We start from the raw sequence: 14,405 nt of genomic DNA, 5'->3' as shown, positions 1-14,405 counted from the left end.
CACAAAGACACAAGCAACAAAGCAAGCTTCTCGAACACAACGAGGAGCCGAACGGAAAAGTGCGCCTACCGTGGTCGGACCCAGAACGATGAAAAAAAAAAGAAACTTTGTTTCAAAATATCCGTTTCTCACCGTCAGAACGCTCGTTTATTATCGTGATAGCTACTTTTTCCAATATAAACGAATGCACTCTTAGCTGAAGTGCTACCGTCTGCTTTAATTTCATAATGTTACTAGCGCCGCTTCACACACAGCGGTGACTTTGGGCATTCACGGAGGCCGCGTTCTAGCTCCTTTGGATTTGCCGTATAGCAGCGTCGCTGCTCCTTTTCGGTTTTCCTCCTTTAGTGCAATAAGACAACTTTACGGCAAAGGCCGAGAAGAAGTCCCGTGTGACAGGGGTATAAACCTTCAAGTTTACCAACCCTCCTGAAGGCTTCCTCCGTCGTCTGCAGAGTTCATCGTCATGCGGTGAAGACCTCGGTCCCGATACCCAAGCATATCAACTGGTTGGCAGCGGTGGGATGGTCTGCGCCTGGTCCTGACTCTGGTATGGTAAGTGCGCGGTCTTTCTCTTGGATCATTGCCAGGTTTTACAACTTTGGAAGATTGTTAGCCTAGGTAATCGAAGGTTGGTATAAGAAGCAGCCGGGGCTCCTCTGACCACGTGAGTAGAGACTTGCCGTTGCTTAAATTGTCATGGACTGGAAGAAGCTGCGCAAACCAGACCTAGGTCACGTATGCGGGGAATTGGGCATTGATTGTGGGTCGATCCGTAGGAAACCTGAATTGATTAGGGCAATTGAGGATTTCGGTGCGGACGAGGAGGAGATAGTAGAATGTTGGGAGCTAATTGAGGAGGAGTTGGAGAAGGAAAGGGAACAAAAGAAGCGAGAGGATGATCAAAAAAAGCGCGAAGAGCAGGAAAGGGAGCACGAAAGGAAGCGCGAAGAGCAGGAAAGGGAGCACGAAAGGAAGCGCGAAGAGCATGAAAGAGAGATCGAGAAAAAACGGTTCGATCTACAGATAGCTCAGGCCGCACAGGCAGAACGCACTAGGCTAGAGGTGCCGAACACAGTGGCAAGCCAGACATCATCAAAAATAAAAATAAAGGACCTCTTGCAACCGTACAAACTTGGAGAGGACATAGGGCTCTTTCTCGTGAACTTTGAGTGGGCATGTGAAAATTGCGAGTTCCCGACCTAGTCTTGGCCGCAGAAACTTCTGACCATTCTTCCATGTGAGGCGGCCCAAGTACTCGCTCGTCTGGCAAAAGAAGAGGCGGCAGACTATACTAAAGTAAAGGCAGCACTCCTAAAAAAGTATCGCCTGTCCGCAGAGGCCTTTCGGCGCCGCTTCAGGGAAGCCAGAAAACAGCCTAATCAGACATTTCCGGATTTTGCGTATAACCTTAAGGCAGACCTGAAGGAATGGCTAAAGGGAGAAAAGGCTTACGGAACTCACGATAAAGTAATAGAGGTGATCTGCCTGGAGCAATTTTTTGGCTCTTTGAGGGAAGAAATGCGCGTGTGGGTGCAGGACAGGCCGGGAAATAAAACCCTAGAAAGTGCAGCAGAGCTGGCCGAAGAGTTCTATGCCAAGCGCGTAGCAGAGGGTGCGCGTGCCCCCGTAAGCCCCAAAGTAGAAACAAAATTTCCACGGATCCAGACAGAAGGGGCAGCAAGCAGCAACTGGGAGCGGAACGAGGGCCACAAAGCAGAATCAAGCAACCCCACAAAGGGGGCGACCGAAAAAGAGAGGGATAAGGCTTTTGAAGCCAGATAAGAAACCAGTGTGTTTCCGTTGTCACGAGCCCGGTCACTTCGCCCACGCTTGCAGGAAGCAGGAAATCGTTCTCTCCTTGGTGGAGGCGGGCGATGAGAACATGCGCCTGCTAGAGCCATACCTGAAAGACATGCAGGTTAATGGAAAATCGTGCCGGGTTCTGAGGGACTCCGCGGCCATCATGGACGTAATCCACCCCACGTACGTGAACGCAGCTGATTTTACTGGGGAATGTGCAGGGATTAGGCAGGCGGCCGAAGAGAATAGCGCGTGCTTGCCGATCGCACGAGTTAGAATAGAGGGCCCGTTTGGCGTTCTGGAAACGGAGGCAGCGGTATCACCGAATCTGCCGGAAAAATTTCCGTACCTCTTTTCAAATCGGTCGGAGCAGATGCTCCAAGAAGAGGGTAGTAGTTTCGGCGATCGAACCGTCCAGGCGCTCACTCGTGCGAAGGCTCGCGAGATTGCAGCTGAAGTAGTTGTTGTTGTTAGCCTATCAAAAGATGGCACATACCCACACTGGGGGATCGGCCAAGAATCGGGTGGCTATTCACCTGAACGCAGTTAACAAAAAGGAAAAGCACGTGGGAGCGCAACACCGGTGAATTTTTCGTCATGAACAGAAAAGGGATGAGTGTTCTGATTTTAAAATTTTAAGAATAATAATAAAGAGAGTGATTAAATATTAATGATTTAGTCAAAATGTAATAATTGATAGAAAAGAAAAGGTTGGAACACTTAGCAAGGCAGTCGGTGAGATTCTATCAGGAAATTTTGAACAGCGGTGCAAACAGATCTGTGGCTGAACCCAAATGTGGTGGCGCCAAATGATAGCAAGAGCGGGCTGCTCAAACTAAGCCCAAGATGCTGCAAGGGCTCCTCCAGCAACCTTTTTCTCAGTTAGTTGAATCGGCGACAATACAGCCAAAAATGTTCAATAGATTCTGGCTCACGGCAAAATGTACAAAGGGGAGAGAGCGCCAAACCCGACTTGTGTAAATAAAAATTTAGAGGGGGGATGCGGCAGCGTAGCCTCGTCAGTGATACTTCAAGCTGCCGAGAGCAACAAATTTTCCTGTTCCAATAATATTTAAGGTGCTCATAATCCGCCGATGTTAAAAGTTATGTGTCTTGCGTGCTTAAAAACGCACGTCGCCGAAATCTAGATGCTGTAATGTAGGCTGTAGCCGGGATGATTGGCAACACGGGGCCGCTGAGGGAAGCCTTTGCGAGATTATCAGCAATCTCATTTACTGTCACACTGCTGTGGCCGGGAACCCATACTAAATGAACAAGGCTCAAATGCGGAGGAAGTAGGGATAAGAAAGTTGATAAAATGGGACCGTCAAGCTGTGCAGCGAGGGACGAACACAAAGATAAAGAATCAGTAATTACTGCAACTGCTGTAATAGAGGGGTCTAGCTTGCGTAGAGCAAGTAAAACTGCTAGAAACTCTGCTTGAAAAATAGGGGTGAAATCTGGAAGGCGCAGAGAAAAGGACCAGTCTAAATGCGAGCAAAATATTCCCACACCTGCTTTTTCATTGCATTGCGATGCATCAGTGGCTATTGCTATATCTGTTGGTAGGGTCCTCAGATGATCTTCTAGAAGACCATTTAGAATACTCGGTGGCAAAAGGTTTGCATTTTTTGGGAATATGTCGTCGAAAACAATGTGGATAGTGGGCCCATTCCGAAGCGCAGGAAGGATATCATAAATGTTTACATCTAAAGGCTGAAGTAATCTTTGCACAAACACTACCTGAGGGGAATTGAAACGAGACCAGGGGACACCAAAAAAGGAGGTCGGCTGAATCGTAGGACGAACGAAGGCTCTCCCATGACGGGTCAGGCTGGGGCAAACCCAGGAGGCGATGCTTCTGAGACGAGCGGAGAGGCTCGCAGCAGGAACAGATGCAACGCCGAGTACAAGGACTCAATGGGGGTCCAATTCGATCAGCTCGTGGTGCCGCAGAAATACCGCGCAGGCATCCTTAAATTGTGCCATGGTGGGGGTTGGTCTCGCCACCTTGGAGTGAAGAAAACTAAAGCTAGGCTTCTACAGGAATTTTATTGGCCTGGCTGCTCCAGGGATGTCAAGCAGTTTGTAAAGTCCTGCGACACCTGCCAGCGTGTCGGAAAGCCGGGGGATTTAAGGAAGACTCCGATGAAGCTAGTGCCCGTGATTAGCGAGCCCTTCCGTCGTTTGGTGGTGGACGTAGTCGGTCCTCTACCAGTGACTCAGTCGGGCTACCGCTACCGAAAAGGGCGGGAAAACGGGAATGCCGACGGTCTCAGTCGTAGCTTTCCTGCATAATCTGGCGTAAAATGCCCTAATGCTCGAGAAAAGCTACCGTATCATTTTTGGTTTTTGTTTTGTTTTTTTTCCTTGCTTCTCCGTACCTACCTCATTGCCGAAAAAAAAAAGTTTCTTACCAAATTTCAGACGCATGTCTTTTGCGAAAAAAGGAAAAACAAAGAGGAACTAGTTTTGGTTCAGCAGACTTCCGGGCGTGAGCTGTTGGCGAGGGTTAAGTCATCCAAAATTTGCAGCCATATTGCTCTGTATTAAAGACCTGGCAATGTTCTGAGGCTGGCCGCGTGCTGCCTAGCCGGAGGTAGGGGCTGAGCTCAGATCTGATCGCTAATGCTCCGTTGAGGACCCTTGCCAGCTGTGCAGGTCAAGTGGACTGACTACTACGAGGCCGACTGGGACTCTGACGCCCATTCGTGGTGCACCGACCAGCTGCAACCACTTCATGGCGTCTTCTTGGCGACGGACGGATTGTTGTGATCGGAGGCCCCGACAGCGGGAACAGACGAGCCCGGCAGGCGCCATCGAACTATGTTTGACCAAAGGTGCTGTCGTCCTGAGAAGAGGATTAGGAACTGCTCCTGGCGACGGTGAGCTATGACGAAAGGCCTCTCATCCCTTCGTCCGGAGTATGGAATGCGGCGTTTCTCCCGAACTGCGCCCTCACGTGGACCGGCAGAAAGACTCGAACAAAGGCGCCGGACCCGCCTCGCTCGCTTGCACTTGCGCGGTCAGACAAAGCGGGGGCGGTCACGGCTGATTCATCATACCCTCTGGAATGCCCGGGGCCGTCAGGACGCATCTTTCCACGGAGGGGATCACCGCCTACAAAGCCAACGACCTTATGCACATGGTCAACCCGTCGGAAACCACATTCCAGAACGCCTCTTTCCTACGGAGGAGATCACCGCCTGCTAAACCAACAACCTTATGCACATGGTCAACCGGTTGGAAACAGCATTCCAGGACCTCAAGGCGCCAGGATTCCTTATCGCCTGTGCACGTGTTTGTGGGGGCGGAGCAGTCACGGGGTTAGGGAAGAGACTATGAAGAGTGTGTCTGCCCATTGGACGCTTGATCAGCCACCGGTTTCCCTAGCTAGGTGCCTAGGGAATATCCACTGTATTTAAGCCGCGATTTGGCTGGTTTCACGGCACTTCATCTCTGACTTTTGGTCTCCCTGCTTCTCTTGTAAATATGTAAATAAACCTTCAAGTTTACCAACCCTCCTGAAGGCTTCCCTCCGTCGTCTGCAGAGTTCATCGTCATGCGGTGAAGACCTCGGTCCCGATACCCAAGCATATCAAGGGTCACTGCACGAGCGTTAGCGCATCAAAATCGGTTACGAGTTACGAGTGTCGCTCACGAAGGCGCGAAGAAACGAATCATACGGTGCAGGCAACAGCGTCGAGACAGTACTTCAATGTTACTTCATAGACTGGACACGTTACTCAAAAATAGGAAGAGCCGAACAAACGCCCAGAGCACACCTTGTCCTCCAGCGTACAAGGATCCCTCATTGTGGCACTGATACGGCGATATCGTTAATCGTTCATCGTCGTATTGATTGCCCTGCGGCCTTAACTTCAAGGTGACTTGGACGTCCTAAAAAGTAGCAGCATTGCGCCAAAAAACTTAGCAACGACTCAAATAGGACTCGCGGCAGCCCAGAGCTAAAAGCGGAAATCACGCCGCCCAGACGAAGACCGTTGCAATGCTGCGCACGTTCGCGAGCTGCTACGCGAGAAAAAAAAAAATCTGGCACAAGGCGTGCAAAGCAGACGCTCTCCACGACTGCGGCACAATCCCTTTACGAGGGCGTCAGCAAGTATCGATAACAGCAGCTCAGCTGGCAGTCTTCCTGTCCGGGGGTATAGCTCAGTGGTAGAGCATTCGACTGCAGATCGAGAGGTCCCCGGTTCAAATCCGGGTGCCCCCTCGCGCTCGCATAATAAGTGCGGCGTTTGTTTTTTTATTTTTATTTCCGAAGCGGCTACACTGGCTATGGAAATGATGCGGCATGTTGCTTTTGTTCATGTCATCCCCCCCCCCCCCCCCCCCCCCCCCGCATAACCAAAGCCAATGCTGCATGTCTCGAAGCTTTCGAAGTTCCTTACAGGAAGGCGTTTGAAAATCTGAATTCCTTTTTTTTTCGCCACTAAAATAAAGAAATAAAGGCGAAATGTCCAACGCTGATTCGTGATAATTACCCTGTAAATGTGCGAACTCCCACACCTTGCATTCTCTCAGCGGTCGGAGCTTAAGACGAGTACTGAGAAGCCGCCGCCTCCGTGTTGCTATGGGCCACGCGGGGCTGGGCGCTGCTCTTCCAGTCAGATGTACTTGAAAAGCAAGGCACGAAGCTTGAAAATGCGTTTATGCCGTAATAAGCTTCTCGATGAAAACAGATTTTTGCGTTCCATACAAGGACGAGGACTCGAGCAAGTAGGTTTCAATGAGCATGAGCACTATATTACTGCAAATGAGATTAGCTTTAAAGCAGTGACCGCAACTAAATTCTTCGCAAGTGGTGTAAACAAGAACCTGAATGCATATGTGTGCAATGTAGAAGTTGCCAACCATGCTATGGTACCAGCAACAGGGTGAATATTGCCGTCATTGTGAACCGTGCTCAACAATTCTGGAGAAGAGCATTTTTGAACCGGAAAGATTTTATCAACGCATTTTTTATGATATATATTTTAATATTTCACTAAACAATCAATATATCGGCAGATCTTCCGTCGATAGGCTTTCATTTTTTTGCTATTATAACGTTTTTTTTCTACGGTCAATAGCGTTCCTTATTAGTTTTCTATGGCAGTCTTAACTGCTCGATGGAAGCGATGGAAGAAATTTAAGAGAAAGATTTTGCTACACATCGGAAGGACGAACCATTACCTCCGATATTTCCATAACATTGCCTTACAATTTTCTAATACTCAAAATTTTTGTTCAAGAATGCTGGATATGACTCGTAATTGCTGCGATGTCAACAATCGATAACTTTATTTCGTGTGTTCAGAGATCTGCCCTCGTATTTTGTTTTTATATGATCATGCCTAAAGGAGTATAGACAGCTAATTTTGGTGGCATGTTTTCTTATGTATAATGATGCGGAAGACACTACTACGCATGAATCACCATGTGATATCCGTCTACGACCGCTAAATAATTTATAATCAATTTTTTTTTCTGTCATGCTGTTTCGGTTTCAACAGGCGAACGATGACTGTGCAATCAGAGTGTGCTTTTGCGTCACGTGAGGCATGGAAAAACGTCCATAAAATCTCTGCTTCGTCGTTTTAATGTACTGCGGTGCTGAAGGCAGCCTTCCTCAAGAGCCAAAATGACAACGAATGTGGAATCGGCGATTGTTATTGTAGTTTTTTTCATCTCTCACGTGACCTGTAAGTATACGATGACGTCGCAGTCCTCATGCGGCCGTTGAACAGAAACCGAAACAGCACGGGAAAGAAATGCGATTTTAAATTATTTAGCGGTCGTAGGAGAATACCCGGCGGTAATCCGTGTATAATAAATAATGCCTGACGCATCATTACAAAGAAGAAAACACGCACCCAAAAGTTAGGTGTCTATACTCCTTTAATAGTTTCCTCTTATGCTTCTGTTATGATACCAAGCTTTATTTTGTTTTTCCAAGTCTGACCCGTATGTCCACGGCCAAAAATCCTCACTGCCTACAGTCTTCAGGGTGGCCGCGTAGAGAAAATGACACGCTGTCCGCAACTGTAGTTAGACGGTGTGCTGCGTTTTTGGCCAACTCAGTTTGCGTAGGCTAAGCTGAGTTGGCCGCTAATACGACAACTCGCTTCACGCTTTTTTTTTTTATTCTAGGTGGTTGCTCTCGTTAGTACCGTTGATGTGGTTGCTGCAGGGTGATTGTCAGGGCAACCTCACCGCTGCTCGCAGCAATCATTTCCTCGTGCTGTAACCTTGGTGGCTATGCTACTCAGAAATGCGGCATGTTATTTGAACGCTGCCTGGGAATAATGCTTACGGCAGGGGAGGTAAAAGCACGCCTCTACAGCGGGTGCTTAGTTGTAAAGGCAGCGTGCCTAGGCCGCGTTCGTCAGGGCCTTCACATTGGGCTTCGTCAGTCGCAGCCCCATGTGAACAACTGCGCCGTGTAGACGATTTTCAGTGCGATCTCGAGCAAGACGCCATTTTTATGATGAGCCAGGTGCAGAAAAATTCAGAGGCACGATTGTTAACTGTGTCAGCAGGTACGGATCTTTCCTGATGAGTCGCACTCTTTGGGAGCAAGAAAGGGCCTATCAAATGCACTTTCTTGTCTCTGTCGTAGATACCCCGTGCTTTGATGCTGAGCGTGTGGAAAAGCAGTGGGCCCGAGGTGCACCTACACCCCTGCTTGTAATGCAACCGCTTGTATGCAATGCTTCAAAAGAAACACTGGTGATTTTTCGCGACAAGGAAAATAAAAGCATTTAAAGTTTTATTGAAGAATGCTAAGGGCGCAGTCGAGTAGCAGATGTTGCCAATACCCTGAAGAGGCGGTTTCCCGATTTACCCGCGCCATGGCGGTAAATCGGACGGGAAAGTCGCGAGCGCTTCCAACGCTCAAGAAACTTCGCGACACGTTGCCCCAGTTGATCGCCTGCCCCGATAAAAAAAGTGAAACTCATATCGGGCGCGGCACCCTTCCCTCTGTCTCACCCTGTGACTTATATACGCTGCATGCGCCACAGCGGGCAAGTGGTCAGAATGCTTTGACAAGCGTCGCACTGTCCCGTTCGCGAAGCGGGCCCAATCGCTCCTCGACCCGCAACCGTGATCGGACGGTGCTGCGCGCAAGCCAGCCGCCAGCAACTGCAGCGACGTCAGCCGCTCCGTGACCGCGGAAAGCCGTTCACCTTCGGCGGTAGACACCCTTGGAGCCCGCGTCGTGTGTTTTCCACTTGGCGTTTTTTTTTCCTCTCCCTTTTCCCTGGCCGCCTCTCTTGCCGCGGCTACCGGCAAGGTCGTCCAGGTCTATCGGTAAACGCATAGCTGCGCGTGCCGGCCAGAGGGGCGAGCGAGCGGCCTCTGGAGAACGCCAACGCGCCGGTCACTTCATTCGCATGCCCGCCATTGCATAGCCCGCGTTGTATGCAGGGCGTCGGGCCGCCTGATTCGAGGACGCGGGCTCTCGGATGCCGGCCACTTAGGCGGCCGCGTTTTGACGGGGGAAGGGCGAAACGCTCGAGACCCGTCGCACAGCCTAATGTTCCCAGCATGCTAGGGAAAACAATTTCCACCTGAAAACTAGCTCGAAAAAAGAAACCAAGCGTAACTTGCTGCTGAAACGTTCCCCCGGCGCGAGAAATGAAACCTCGTAGTTTTGTTTATAGTTTATGGGTGTTTAACGTCCCAAAGCGACTCAGGCTGTGAGGTACGCCGTAGTGAAGGACTCCGGAAATTTCGACCACCTGGGGTTCTTTAACGTGCACTGACATCGCACACTGCACGGGACTCTATCGCCTCCATCGAAATTCGACCGCCGCGGCCGGAATCGATTCCGCGTCTTTCGGGTCAGCAGCCACGCGCCATAACCACTGAGCCACCATGGCGGCTTGTGAATCCTGGGAGGTATACGGCAAGCTGCGCAAGGCGCAAATACCGAAGGTACGTCTATTGACGGTGTTTTGAGAGAATTCATTTGAAACCATTTTCTACTAATGCCTACTTTGTTTAAGCCACCCCTCACTGCCTCGGTAACAGCACTGCCTCCTTACTCTCTCTCTTACTATATGAACAGAAAAAAACACAGAAGAAAGGTGTGCTGCATATTTACTTTCCCGAAGGCCGTATTTCCATGGCGGCGAATTGCAGGAAGGCCGGATACCAAAACTTGGGTCGCGGTAAAGAGCTTCACGGAGTCTTAATTAATCTCCGGCCCTCTACTCCGGTATTGATCGTATCCCAAAGTGCTGTATTGGAACTTAAAATTCAATCATTCATTCATTCATTCATTCATTCAATCAATCAATCAATCAATCAATCAACGTGCCGCAGTAACGACCTTGGACAAGCGAGTACTCCAGGGGGGGGGGGGCTACCACCGGCTGTTCGCGCTGCCCATACGCGTCAAAGTCGGGCCATGATATCCTGTACATGGATGCATCTGGATCAGTTTCGACTACTAGCATTTCTTTAATTTGCACTGAAATCTGGGTACGTGTGCGCTTGTACACTGCGCTTTCGAACAAGTGTAGCCGCCGCGTCCGGGCACATAGCCTGCTATCTTGTGCAAGCTAGAGCTCACTCGTTGGCTCACTGCCATATCAGTCCGGACCTCGAGTGGCTTTTGAGACAAGGGCGCTGCAGCCGCTAACGCAAAATTATGAATGTGAAGTAACATCAAACGAACCGAATACTCGCCGCCGACCCCAGCATTGTTTTTTTTTCTTTTTTTACAGCGTCAGCGAATCCGGACCGAGTTGCTCTCACGCCGAGGTCAGTCGATTGTTGTCTCTGCCGACTGGCAGTAATTTCAGCGCGTAATTACTAATTGCTTGCCGTCTATGTTTTGTTTTCTCGCTATTTTATCCTTATATGATATCCTGCGCATCATCGTCCACAGGTCACTTAGGTAAGCTTGGCAACGCCTTGACCTCAGTGCGCTGCAAGTACGCGCATGCAGTTTTGCAAGACTTTCGGATGGTCAGTACGGATATAATTCTTTTATTACTGTACTCGACTCGCAACTGCCAGAAAGTGCTGCACGTATAATCATTGTCTTGAACTCACAGCTGCTGATTCGCCGACCGCCTACTCGCCAAGAGAGTACCGACGTTCATGAAACTTGACAACCCACGGAATCGGGTTACCTAGATCGTTTAAGAGATATCTGCGGCCTTTGTAGCTTGTTGCAGAACGTTGTCGTCAAGCGTCATGCTGTTCAGATCTGAGGAGTCCAACGACCACTCACGCACCAAGCCCAGACTTTGTCACGTGTGCGCAGCCTATTTTTAGCTTCGGCATTCGCTCTCCCAATCTGCAAATAAGGGGTCATGTTTTATTACTGTTCTTTTTTTTTGTTATTTCAAACCAGCGCCAATTCATTAGATGGGCAATTCTGAATGACCCCGTTAGGCTACAAATTTCGCCCGCGATGTCAGCGAATGCTGCCCGCACACTCGCCGCTTTCCTCCGATCACGTAATGCAAGCCTCAGCGCACAGCGGGACCACGGTGTACCTTCGAAGCGGCGATTAAATGCGCGCGCTCTCTCCCGGCGTCCCATGGAACCAGCAGGAGACCGGTGTCTAGTGCGTGCCATGCACGCAGCTTCCTCCAGCGCGCGGTGTTACGCAACTTTCGCCGTCTGCGCCAAATCCGCGCAGCACTGCGAAGCCCTGCTCCTGCGTAAGTACTCTACGAGGAACGGCCAGTAGCCGCTAAAATTAGGCGCCCAGAACTGCAGAGCTGGCGCTGTCGCTTTTCACGGTGTTTCGGGGAAAAGACGCACGTTGGCTGCTCGAACCAAGCGTTGCAGAGAGCTGCTTGCTCGTGTCTCCTCCTATCGTCGGCCAGCGCTACGTAGCCACACTGCGCTGCACGAATGCGCCCCCCCCCCATCCCCACCTCCCGCTCCGCGTCCTCAATAACCGCCCTAGTGGCGCGCCTTGGCCGCGCTTTAAGGCGTCTCCGTGGGCGCTCATTTGAACGGGGGTCCGCGTTCGCAGAGCCCCCGCTCTCGTGATCCTGCGATCCTCGAGCGATAAGGAGCGCTCCACAGTTATGGCGTTTACCATACGCCTGCGGCGCGGTGCTTTAATGCTGTCCGAAGTTGAGGAACCTCCTGCCCAGCTTTCGCCTGACAGTTTTCTTTTGCAACCACTTTCATCAGACGAACAGCGTCGTAGCAGGTCGTAACCAAAAACTCGAAAACCGTTATCAACACAATTTTGCCTTACCTCTCCCTCTCTCTTACCTTACCCACAGTGTTAACACGTGCCTGCTGCGGTGGCTCAGTCGCTGTGCTCCGAGATCGCGGGACGAATTCCGGCCCCGGTGGCCGCATTTCGATGGCGGCGAAATGTATAAGACGTACGTCTTAGTGCTGTGCGATGTAAGTGCATAAAAAGACCCATGGTGGTCGGAGCGAATTCCTAGACCTGTACTTAGGCGTCTATCATATAGCCAGCTTGCAGTTTCAGACCTTTAACTCACCATAGCATACCATGCCATTCCACGTAATCAGCAGAATGCAGCAAACTGTTCATGAACTTAGTATTGGACTTGGACTTTGGTATTGGATGGACTTCCTTATACCAAAAAGAAAATAGCAACAATAGTTTCTTTGTTTACTTTTTATTTGTACTACAGTTTTGTGCAGTTTTTTGTTGAACAATAAATCGTGAACGACACAGATGTTTTACCATAACTCTGTCGGAGACAAAAGAGTTGAGACGGCGCCGTGCGGTGCGCGATGTTATCGGCCAACGAACCCAGGACGGCGGGAGTGCTGTGTGTGTGTGTGTGCACGTGTATGTGTGTGCGCGCGGGCAGACCAGGCGGCGGGTGCCTGGATGGGGATCCCACGGCCTTCTCTGAACGGCCCTGAACCGGGCGGCGGTCTGCGGGGTCATCGGGCGGCTCGTTTGCCTGTCGCCGCTTTAAAGGAACGGAGCCGGAAAGGAGAAAAGGGAGCACTCGGCCCGGCATCGGGACAGTGGTTGTGCGGGACGCTGAACGGAAAGGCCGTGTTTCCAACCTCTTCTGTAAAGTTTTCTTTTACCATTAGGTCAATTAAACAAGTTTTACCGGATTATCTTTCTTCCTTGTGACCGGAAATATCGAACGCGTACGTGGAGCACGTATTCTTTCACGTACAAACTCATGCTTTGAATATTGCCAGTAACGTGTTCAATATTCATATATAAACCATTTTATATTTATCTTACACAATTATAACTTGAATGAGAGCGCCAGTCACGAAGCCAAAAAGCAGCTGTAAGAGAAAAGTAAACGACATAGGCATCTTTTCTTAATATAGATCTTGCTTCAAATAATTTAATATAGGTATGCAAGTGTATTGCTTTCCGCAGACGCTCATTTTACAAAAGAAAATCAGTCCTCCGGCTTCGGGAAGATGTGCTAAGAGCATCAGCCACCTCCCCCCCCCCCACCCCCCCCCTCTTGGACCGCGACTGGTTGGAACTATGGCAGCTCTTGAGCCTGGTCTCAGCCAAAAAACATAAAATACGATGACAGGGTATGGTATGGTATGGTATGGTATGTTATGTTATGTTATGGTATGGTGCGGTATGGTATGGTACGGTACGGTATGGTATGGTGTTTGCGGTTGGACCTTCCCAGGGGGTCGAAATTTCCGGAGCCCTTCACTACGGCGTCCCCCATAGCCTGAGTCGCTTTGGGACGTTAAACCCCCATGAGCCCCTTTTCTCATATTTATTTATGTGGCCATACTGTTAAACCTTCATTGAGCGCCGTTAGAGAGAGGGAAAGAAATGCAAATATATTCCATTAACGCTGCAAACAAAGTACAATCATGAAACAGAATAAATTTGCGCACCATTTGTGGCAAAAGATATCGGCACCTGGATGAAATATTTTTGCAATTGCTCGCCACATCACTCGGAAGTTTATTGCATATTTCGATAATGCAGGAAAAAAAGAAATGCCAGTACACATCATTATGTGTATTAATAAAATAATAATAATAATTGGTTTTTGGGGAAAGGAAATGGCGCAGAGTCTGTCTCATATATCTTTGGACACCTGAACCGCGCCGTAAGGGGATAAAGGAGGGAGTGAAAGAAGAAAGGAAGAATAGGTGCCGTAGTGGAGGGCTCCGGAATAATTTCGCCATAATAATAATAATAATCGGTTTTGGGGGAAAGGAAATGGCGCAGTATCTGTCTCATACCGGCGGACACATGAGCCGCGCCGTAAGGGAAGGGATAAAGGAGGGATTGAAAGAAGAATGAGAGAAAGAGGTGTCGTAGTGGAGAGCTCCGGAATAATTTCGACCACCTGGGGATCTTTAACGCGCACTGACATCGCAAAGCACACGGGCGCCTAAGCGTTTTGCCTCCATAAAAACGCAGCTGCCGCGGTCGGGTTCGAACCCGGGAACTGCGGATCAGTAGCCGAGCACGCTAACCACTGAGCCACCGCGGCGGGTCGAAATCTCCATTGCTCTAATGCAGTTTTTTCGTGAACCACGTTTTATAGACGCTTTCTGATGGCGTTTTTTATATACATATTTACAATGGCCCTTGCACTGTATAAAAAAAGCTTCAGTCGGTGCTTTATTCT

At 49.6% G+C, this 14,405-nt stretch overlaps 1 protein-coding gene and 1 non-coding gene across 4 annotated transcripts in view; one reads left to right on the top strand and one right to left on the bottom strand.

The window, feature by feature from the left end:
• LOC144116121 (uncharacterized) overlaps nt 1-14,405 on the bottom strand; it is a 344,387-nt gene that overhangs the window by 285,091 nt on the left and 44,891 nt on the right. The window lies entirely within an intron of this gene.
• Nucleotides 5,966-6,037, top strand: TRNAC-GCA (transfer RNA cysteine (anticodon GCA)). Its single transcript has one exon. It is a non-coding gene; the product is annotated as a tRNA-Cys (tRNA).

The sequence above is a fragment of the Amblyomma americanum genome, chromosome 1 (assembly GCF_052857255.1).
Source record: "Amblyomma americanum isolate KBUSLIRL-KWMA chromosome 1, ASM5285725v1, whole genome shotgun sequence".
NCBI classification, from domain to species: domain Eukaryota; kingdom Metazoa; phylum Arthropoda; class Arachnida; order Ixodida; family Ixodidae; genus Amblyomma; species Amblyomma americanum.
This window is presented reverse-complemented; position numbering and strand designations above follow the sequence as displayed.